Below are 10,979 nucleotides of genomic sequence, written 5' to 3'. Positions count from 1 at the left end.
TGCCTCCGTTTGCTCCCTACGGTTCGGGGGGAGAATCCTGGGAGGGATTCATGGAACGTTTTGAGTGCTATCTCATTGCGTCCAGGAGCCAGGCACAGACCGACGAGGAAAAATGCAGTTTCTTCCTTTCTTGTTGCGAACCCTCCATGTTCGCCTCTGCCCGAGCCTTGGCCGCTCCAAGGCCGGCGTATAAGTTAGGCTGGGACATTCTAATGGCCAGGCTCAAAGGACATTATGCACCGACACCCTCAAAGACGTCCGCCGCTTCGCTTTCTGTTGCCGGGTGCAGAGACCTAACGAGTCAATTAGCCAATTTTTAGAGTCCCTGCGGACTATGGCTGCCCAATGTGACTTTACCAACTTGGAAGAAAACCTGGTGGAGCAGTTTGTCTGTGGTGTGCGGGATGTAAATCTGCGAAGCGTATGTTCCGCCATCAAGACATTACCTTACTCCAGGCCGTGGAGACTGCTAGAGCAGCGGAGCTCTCGGAGCAGTCCACGGCCGATATCGAGCGGCTACAACTGGCTTCGTCTACTCACACCTCTGCTGGCCCTTTCTCGCAAACGAGCCTAGTCGATGACCTGCCACCCCCGGAGGAACCCACTGATGAAATCGTGGGGCAGCTTAGGACGCAGCCCGAAGCGCAACCTCAACCGCAGTCGGTTGCGCCTCCAACAGCTGGTGCCCCTTGCCATGGCTGTGGCGGTCGCCATGCCCGTACAGCCTGCCCTAATCTCCGCAACGCAACCTGCCGCCGTTGCAACGGGCCAAGGCACATCGCTAGGGTTTGCCGGGCCTCGCTGCCTGCCCCATCCTTCCTGCAACCGCTGTCCAACCCCAAGCGCAGCCGCTCCGCCAACATCGCGGCCCTGCTCGGCGGGCTGAAGACTGCTACACCATTGATCAATCGCAAGCCTTTGACTGCTCTCTTAACCAAGCCTCTGCCGGAGCCGGAAGATCGCTACCTCGGTCCAGCTGGAAGGTCAGCTCTGCCGGATGGAGGTGGACTCCAGCTCCTCTCGTTCTCTGCTGTCCTGGGCTCTTTTCTCTCGCCTCTGCCCCATGGTCTCCCAAAGCCAGCTCCTGCCTGCTAAGACCACTTTAAGGGACTATCAGGGGAATTTCCATTCCCACCTTGGGCTCTTTCCCCATTTCGGTCTCTTATGGCCCCTTTGAGGGAAAATTGCCCGTCCTGGTAGTTAGGGATTCCCTCCTGCTCTTTTAGGCCTGGATTGGTTCCCTGCTCTGGGTCTTTCAATTGGGTGGGTGCACCGCGGTTGTTTCTTCTTCCCTAGAAAGCGTCCTGTCTGATTTCGCGGACGTTTTTGACGGCCAGCTTGGCTGTTATAAGGCACCCCCATATCCCTTAGTCTTGACCCCCAGGTTGCTCCAATTAGGCTGAAGGCCCGCAGGGTGCCTTTGCCTTAAGGGCCAAGGTTGACGCTGAGCTTGATAAGCTCCTGGCGCAGGGAGTCACGAGCCCGTTGACCACTCACCCTGGGAGACCCCGATCGTTCTCCAGACGGCTCGGTGAGGATCTGCGCCGACTATAAGTCAACGATCAACCTGGCCCTTCAGGCGAACCCCTATCCAGTCCTGGGTGCAACAACTGCTCCACTCATTGGGGCAGGGTTGCACATTCGCCAACTGGATATTGGCGCAGGCCTACCAACAGCTCCCGGTGGATGACGATACGGCGGCTGCGCAGACCATCGTCACCCACCGTGGGGCTTTTCGTTGCCTCCGCCTTCAATTCGGCGTTTCTGTGGCCCCGGGGATCTTCCAGAGCCTCATGGAGCGGCTGCTCCACGGGCTTCCCGGCATAGTACTGTATTTCGACGATGTTCTGATCGCTGCTTCCAGCCGCTCAGGACTCGTCAAAGTACTAAGGAAGGTCCTCCTGCGTTTCAGGGGCGCGGGTCTCAAGTTAAAGCGCAGCAAATGTTCGTTTGCTGTCCCGAGGGTGGAATTCTTGGCTTTCTTAATTGATGCCCAAGGCATCCACCTACGCCTTCTAAGGTTGCAGCTATCAGGAACGCCCTGCACCCACCTCCAAGGCGAGCTACAGGCGTTCCTGGGGCTACTTAATTTCTACGTGCCATTCATTCCGATAAGGCGTCACTAGTCGAGCCGCTGCATCGGTTTGCTCGACCGATCCGCGGCCCTGGTGCTGGGGGAGCCGCGAAGCGCATGCGTTCGCGGCTGTCAGAGAGGGTGCTGACGTCATCGGCAGTCCTGGTTCAATATAATGACAGGATGCCTCTGACACTAGCATGTGACGCCTCTCCCTACGGTCTGGGTGCGGTCCTGAGCCATGTCCTTCCAAATGGCTCGGAGGCCCCGGTGGCCTTTTATTCCCGGACACTTTCCTCGGCGGAGCGCAATTACAGTCAGATCGACAAGGAGGCTCTGGCTGCGGTGTCCGGGATTAGAGGTTCCACGACTACCTCTACGGTCGGCACTTTAGTCTTGTCACTGACCATAAGCCGCTCCTTGGGCTTTTGGCAGGTGACAGGCCGACCCCCCCCCAATTCTTCTCCCCACGCATGACACACTGGACGGAATTCCTGCGGCGTATTCTTATACGCTGCAATATCGTCCGGGCAAGCAGCTTGGGCATGCGGATGCCCTTAGCCGCTGCCCCCTGCCGGAGACTGCATACCGCCCCCCGTGCCAGCCCTCTCTGTCTTATCCATCGCGGGCTCCGGCCTACCCATTTCACAGCCGCGGAGGTCGCGGCCTACACGAAGGCCGATCCTATCCTTTCCCAGGTCTCCTCCTGGGTCTTGAGGGGATGGCCCACAGATAAGTGGCGGAGGGTTTCCGGCCCTTTAAAGCTCGGCAAGCGGAGCTTTCCATTCATGGGGGTGTCTCATTTGGGGGGGATCGGGTAGTGATCCCTGCTGCACTACGGCCACAAGTTCTGCCTCTGCTCCACAAGGATCACCCGGGCATAGCGCGGATGAAGGCTTTAGCCCGCAGCTATGTCTGGTGGCCTTTGTTGGACTCAGAGATAGCGGCTTATGTGGGCCGCTACGCTACATGTCAACTCTCCAGGCCCAATCCTCCGGCCGGGCCTGCTCGGGAGTGGGAGGTTCCGAGAGGCCCGTGGTCACGCCTCCACGTAGATTTTGCCGGTCCCTTCCACGGCCAGAATTTCCTAATTGTGGTGGACGCCTACTCTCGGTGGGTGGAACTGGTCCTGATGGCCTCCACCACGGCCGAGAGTACGGTTCGGGCCTTACGTAGACTGTTCGCAACCCATGGGTTGCCAGACATACTTGTTTCGGATAACGGCCCGCAATTCACAGCCGCCACATTTCAGGAGTTCTTGGCCGAGCAGGGGATCCGGCACGCGCCCATAGCCCCGTACCACCCGGCCAGTAATGGCCGGGCGGAGCGGGCGGTCCGCTCAGCTAAGGAGTCACTGGGCCGTATGGACCGGGGCGACTGGCAGACAAGAGTGGCGGCTTACTTATTAAGCCAGCATTCCATCCCCTGCCTGATAACCAACAAAAGCCCCGCGGAGCTCTTGATGGGCCGGAGCCTGTGGACCTCCCTGGATAGACTCCATCCGCTCTATTCAGGGGACCAGCCATGCAACCTGGGGGTTCTCTCCTTCCCGTTCCTTTAGACAGGGGGATCTGGTGTGGGCCCGCTCTTTTTGCTGGGGGAGCCCAGGTGGGTTCCAGCTAAGTAACTGCCCTGACAGGCCCCTGTTCTTTCAGGGTCGGATTGGCTGATGGATCTGAGTGGAGGCGCCACTTGGATCAGTTAAGGAGGCGCCTCCCAGCGGAGACGGGCAACCCGGATTTCTCTGGACGAGACGACGCTGCACACTCGGGGTTGCCGTGTGAGGCCTTCACACATCCAGGCCTCGTCTATCCACAGCCAGACACTGCTCAATCCGATGAACCGCGACAACAGGCCTCCCCCAAGCCAGGCCCGGCCTGTCCGAGTGCCCCCTGCCAGGAAGCGAAACTGTCGGCTCAAACCGCCATCGAAGAGTTACCGGCCTATGCTCCTATTCCCGAGACATCCTCCAATGCTCTCCCTTACATCTGTGGACGCGCCATCCCGGCCCAGCCTACCTGTGTTGTTGAGCCCGCCTTCTGGGCCATGCCGAGATGGCGTCCCTTGGAGCTGCACTCCCTTTGGGGAGGAGCTACAACGAGCAGGTCCACCTCCGCCGACGACTGCTGTTGAACTAAGGAGATCTGGGCGGGTCCGGCACCGCCCCGCCTATCTTCGTGACTACGCATGCTCCATCTGGGAGCATGCGCAGAACTGGGGGGGAAGGGGTGTTGAATATTCATTAGTTGGATTGTGTATGCATTACGTTTTAGCCGGCAACAGCCTCTTGCGCCCTGATTGGCTGGGACGCAGCTGAGGCTGTTGCCGGCCACAGTTACTACTGATTGGCCGAGATGCGATCTTAGGGGTGTCGCCCAGTTCTCGGCCAGTGGTTGGTTCGTATAATTGTATAAATATCTTGGCGTGTGTTTCCCCGCCAGGAATCGTTGTCACCTCTTTTTAATGTTAAATAAACCTGCTACTGTTTGTTAATCCCGGCTTCCGCGTCCTCCTTCTGCCGAACTACAAAACTGGGAGGTATGTGGCAGTAGGCGGTCTCGAAGGTACACTGGCCCTAAGCCATGTAGGGCTTTAAAGGTAATAACCAACACCTTGAATTGCGTCCAGAGACCAATTGGTAGCCAGTGCAGCTCGCGGAGGATAGGTGTAACTTGGGTGTACCTCGGTGCACCCAATATCGTTCGGGCGTCCACATTCTGGACTAGCTGCAGGTTGAAGCTGAAGAAGTCGTTGACAGGTAAGACCTTCTAGCAGACAAATTTGTGTACTGTGCTTAGATCACACTGCAAATTATATCATATCTTATATCTTATATATATATATCTTGGATCTGATATTATATATATATTAGATATAATATATTATATTGTATCTTAGATCATACCACAAATTATAGACCATGGTTGTGCCTTAGCCATATATTTACTAATTGTGGATAATTAATATACAGTATCTTGCTTAGTCCAACATGCAAACTAAATCTTCAACCCTATCCAATTTTTATATCCAATTGCATTAAAAGTCTTATCTAAAAAGCAGACACTTAAATGTTTTTTTTTAAGTTGAAGAGTTTCAATGCAAAGTTTCTAATTTTCTAGGTACTTTGCCCCTGTGATGAAAAATGGTGAGTAATACCTGTTGTTATAGAATTCACAGTTTGTTAACTCAGATGTAGAGATCTGTCCTACATCTTCTCCAATGAACTAAAACAGCACTTTTCCACTCTTTAAAACCTTTTGGCCAATTTTTAATCCTCCATTATCCCTGACCTCTTTGTTCTTATTGATGGAACTTGAGTCTTAAAAATACCAGAAGAGAAACAATCTTAGAAAAAGCCAGGGCTATAAATGAAGTAGATGTGTTAAAGAGAATCACAGGCAGTTTTTCCTCCTTTCACCATCAGCAGAATGGCCATATATGGTCTACTTGTCCAGGACGGCAAATAAATAGTGATATAATAAAAGGGCTGGCTTTGTGTCATTTAGTGAAAGGAAGTTGGGCAAAATGAAGTTCTACAAATTATAGTGCTACAGAAAGAAGTCTAAAGAGAAGTAACAAGTCATTTTGTTTCAAACTTCAGACAGGAAATTTGATATGCAGAACAACTTACATTTTGGCTTGTAAATGTTGATCATGGGGTGATCCAGAAATAAACTCCAGACTTCAAAGCAGGAGAAAGTTCAAAAGCTGCATTTTATCAACACAGAGAGACAGGAGAGCAATGCATCCAAACGGGAATATTCTGATTTAATAGTCCATGAAATAATAATTCCGCAGTAAACAACTTTCTACAAATTACAAGGTAATCATGCATGGTTTAAATGTATTATTTTGGTCCAGGATTAATACTGCATGCAGTATGCATATTTCTCTCTCTCTCTCCAAATGCTGAATTGTAATGAATTGGCTAGGAGAAAGAATTTACAGATGCAGTAGCAGGACAAACGTCATCCTTTTAAAATATATGTTAGTTTGAATTTAAATTACTTTTTACAAGGTACATATCTATATACATTTCTCTAGGAACTACTTCTGAAATATACAATGGACAATATGAACATCTTCCAGTTACTAAATCCATTTTGCAGACAAGAGGAAAAGTAATTTGAAGTTACAATTTATTTTATTCAGATAGTTTTAGCTCTTTATACCAGTGGTGTGGATGAATGGATGCAGTGATGAGCAGGAAAATAGGGCAAAATACTTGTTGCGTCAAGTGATGTGCCAACTTTACTTCATAAACAGCTGTCTAGGCAGCTGAAGATGGATGGGATTTATTTACTCAGAAATGTTTCATCATCAGGAGCTGCCCTGCTTTGTGCTGAACCAGCTTGTAAATATATATGACAGTTCTCGATCTACAAGTTATTCAGTTCATCTAAAGACATTGGATTGAGAAATCTGCAAAGTAATGTCTGTGTTAGGAAATCAAATGCTTGGAAAATTATGGCTCGTGCAGTGGGTAGTCTTAGACAATAAACAACAGCTTGCACACTATCTTGATTCATATGGTGCACTAAATTTAATTGTAGTTTATTGGATTTGATTTAGTATATTTACGCCCAAACATTGTTTTTTGAAACCTCTGTGGATGCTGGGAATTGTAGTTTAGTGGCATCTAAGGGGGATGCCACTCCTCCAAAGTTTAGTTTTTATGACAAATTTAGCTTTGTCTCCAAGTCATATTGTTCGGATTTAAAACATTTAAAACCACTATGCTGTTTAATGCACAACTTTTCCAGGGTATCCAGATAATTGTTTTATTGCTGTTACAAAACAGCAAGTGACACTGTATCTTCCAAAGGGAAGTTTTGCTTTGCAATGCTTTTCACACAGTGACCTGCTGCAAGCTGTTGTTTTGTTTTATTGTCATATGAAATACTTGGCAAATGCCAGTTGCAACCTGACCCAAGCAGAATATTTTTAAAAATGACACAACCCTAGAAATGATGAGTGGGAAGGAAAGAGGGAAAGCTGATTTGTGATAGCACTAATAAGAGGCCCCTTCTGATTCTGTAGAAAGCATACAATCCTCTGAAAATATCAACTAATGGGAATAATCTTTTAGATTTTTAAAAAAATTCTGCCAATTTTTTAATATTTATTTCTTCATCAAAGTGCATTTTCCTAGGTTTACAGTAGTTGTTTTTCCTTTCTATTGCTGTGCATTGGGAAGAAAGCTTGTGTGATGAACATCCTTCAAGAAGTTTCCTTTCAGATCCCCAGAACCTATTCAACATTTTAGAGAAACAGCCATCTAATTTACAAAGTTTATAATAAAATGTTTATGATGGTAAAATTGACCATATATGCCTTATCCCCTTCCCATAAAAAGCAGGCGTGGATTATTATTTATTTAAAATGGAGTGAATGGTGAAAGAAAGTAGATAAATCCCTTCCCTGATTTATTTTTTGGATACCGAACAGGGATGCAACGCATCAGAGGCCAGTGCAAGGGAGAAGGAGATTATTCTTCCAAGTAATACATACAAACACTCTGAATAGGAAAACTATCTCTACGTTGTATGTAACTGAGACAATGAGTGCATAAAATTCACATGGCTATCATGTTGCTTCTAATTTGGTACCTTTTCCTTTAACCCTAATGATTTATTTATTTAATAAATTTATCTTTGATGGATTCCCATCTATCCAAATACTATCCACCAGTCTAAGCAATTGCAGAAAACCACACCAGCATAATATTTGCTACTTCCATTGTCAATCTTTGTCTTGTTTCTGCAGCCACTATTGGCATCTTAGAGCCAAGGTGGTGCAGTGGTTTGAGTGCAGTACTGCAGGCAACTTCAGCTGACTGCTCGCTGTAGTTCAGCAATTCAGCTCTCACCAGGCTCAAGGTTGACTCAGCCTTCCATCCTTCCAAGGTGGGTAAAATGAGGACCCAGATTGTTGGGGGCAACATGCTGACTCTGCAAATCGCTTAGAGAGAGCTGTAAAACACTGTGAAGCGGTATATAAGTATAAGTGCTATTGCTATCTTCAGAGAAATTTGAGGTAGATCCTACTGATTTTATTTCACTTCTCTTCCGTCAAATGCTACCAGATGAAAAACTTCCACCAATGACTTTCATAATGTGAAATGAGAGGAGGGCTGGTCAGGAGAGAAGTTCTGATACTTAGCTAGACTAGCAAAATATATTCCCAGTGTGTATGGATAAAAAAAACCCATCCTGACTAACAGCTGGCTGAAAACAGAATGGCTATGCAAAGAATTTGAATGATGAAGCAAGACAGCTAAACCCACATTCAAAAGAAACTCATCTAACCCTTGACTGGTATAGTGCCAGTCACCTTGGCCTGACTACCCCTTCACTTGCCACTTTTCCCTGGGGAACAGCTGCCAGTGTTAGAAAGGAGGCAGTTGAAGAAAGGGAACCAATTTCTACTGTCTGGGCTTCAAACCTACGGAAACTTGGGAGCTTTCAAGATCTGGCTTTCCTCTTCTTCCAGCATGAGAATCAGTTGCCTAAGTTGTGGGGGAAGGCAAGTATATGGGGAGAATCAGATTTTAATTCAGAGATCTGCTGACTCATGAGTTAGGTATTGGTTAAGAAGAGCCTGATTGGAAAAGACCTGGATTTCCCTTTGCCCAAACCAGAAATGTCCTGAAGGACAATGTTGTGGTACCAGAAGTAGGAAGAATGGTATGCATATATGATTATACCCACAATAAAATTGACATGGGAGGAAAACATTGCTTTAGCACTGGAACAGTTAAGGACAGTTCAGAAGTGTACCAGATATAGGCTGGGGATAAAATGAAGGTAATCTCCTGGTAAGTCATAGAGAAATGAGGTTTCCAGGACATATTTGTCCTAGATGGGGAATGCCCTCAATCAAGAATGAATTTGCTCTAAATCTCAAAAGTTAAGTTCTTCTTTATCAAGAACATATTGATCAGGCCCCCAAATCTAAGAAAGACATATGTTGATTCTTCCAAGCAGATTTCTTTATTATTCCATAGCCAGAATCTTGCCAAATTAAAGTACTCTATTTACAGAAGCCTATACCCTTAGAATAGGGAATAGGGACTCTAAGAATAGGGACTGAAAGAGACATAGTGGCTCAGTGGCTAGGATGCTGAGCTTGTCGATCAGAATGGTCAGTAATTTGAATCCCTAGCACCACGTAACAGAGTGATCTCCCATTACTTGTCCCAGCTTCTGCCAACCTAGCAGTTTGAAAGCATGTAAAAATGCAAGTAGAAAAATAGGGACCACCTTTGGTGGGAAGGTAACAGTGTTCCATGCACCTTCAGCATTTATTCATGCTGGCCACATGAACATGGAGACATCTTCAGACAGTGCTGGCTCTTCGGCTTTGAAACAGAGATGAGCACTGCCCCCTAGAATCAGTTCCGACTAGCACGTATGGGCAAGGGGAACATTTACCTTTACCTTTATATTGTAACTGTCAAGGAGGGGATGTTTTCATCCTCTTTGTCTCACACACTGAGCTGTCTCTTACTCCTCTGGAAAGTACCCTCTCACTCCTGGGAATCCAAACAAATACAGTCAACCAAAGGTGCAGTCATTATGAATAGAAGGATAACTTATTCGATTTCAGACTGAGTACCTACCAGCATTCTGTTTTTAGTTGTTGCCAGCCAAAACATATGCCTGAAAGAAGAAGAAAAAACTGTTCTGAAACATTGCTTCTTTTAAGGATACTTCCATATTCCCCCAAGACATACTGGGATACTTCTGTATTATAAATGTAGAGTAGAATAGGCACTTACTATATAAGTCATCTAAGCAACGCTGTCATCTATTTGGTCTCACCCAATGATTTACCTCCACACTCGTTCTGTTTTTACTCAACTTTAGTTCAGGCATTCAAAACACAAGAGCTTGAGAATGCAAAAAGATCTGCCAAAGAAAGATATCATTTGAGTGATGTCAGTGGGGTTAATGTTTTACCAGAACCATCACATGAACTGGATGCCTGAACAACAAGTTGGACAACAACAAACCTGACATATGAAGACGCTGGGAGAAAGAACTAAATAATAGTCCAATTTTTGCAAATATACTGTATTTATTCATGTTACTATTTAATTATTCCAAGAAATGTTTTGACAAAAGTAGGTATCAAAATTGGACCCGGTCACTTAATGCATTTTTATGGTCAAATATAGAGTTGAAACAAGGTTTCTCTAAACATAATGAAACATTCTATCTATTAGAACAGACTAATAAGACGCTTTTAGTTAGTAATGTGATTATCCCAATAACACTCTGCCTTAGACTTGAAATATTGCATTGAGCTGGAAGAAAAGTGGGATATAAACCAAATGAATAAGAAAATTATCAACAGTAGTAACAATAAAAAAAACATTAAACAATCAGACAACCATTTTAACTACTTTATAAGTTGTACAAGTTTAATTTAAGAATTAAAAAAACAAATGAGAAAAACATATTTATTCCAAAGAAGGTAACTGTGAAATTAAGATGATCCATCAAGAGGATATGGAAAACTCCTGTGTCACTTGTTTTTTAAATGATATGTCAAGAAACCATTTCCACAAGTTTGGTCACAATAAAAGATGGGAAGAGGATTGAAATTAAATGCATTTAAATTACATTAAATTGTCTTTAAACCAAATAAATATAATTACTATGATGAAATGAAGTGTTAAATCACATAATAACTTCTCCCCTTCTTTATGTCAAAAGTTAGCATTCAGTGGAAATTGTCTTGGGGTGGGAGTGGAGGTCACAGCTGATGTTCTCCCCGAGATGGCTACAAGTTTTAGGTTCAAAATCAGGTGTGAAGCCTTTATCTGTTATATGCTTGGAAACTGGGGAGTGAAGTATTGCTTGAGTGACAACAGAATCCATGTGATCTACCCATGATAAGG

This window comes from Thamnophis elegans, chromosome 1 (assembly GCF_009769535.1).
Source record: "Thamnophis elegans isolate rThaEle1 chromosome 1, rThaEle1.pri, whole genome shotgun sequence".
NCBI classification, from domain to species: domain Eukaryota; kingdom Metazoa; phylum Chordata; class Lepidosauria; order Squamata; family Colubridae; genus Thamnophis; species Thamnophis elegans.
This window is presented reverse-complemented; position numbering follows the sequence as displayed.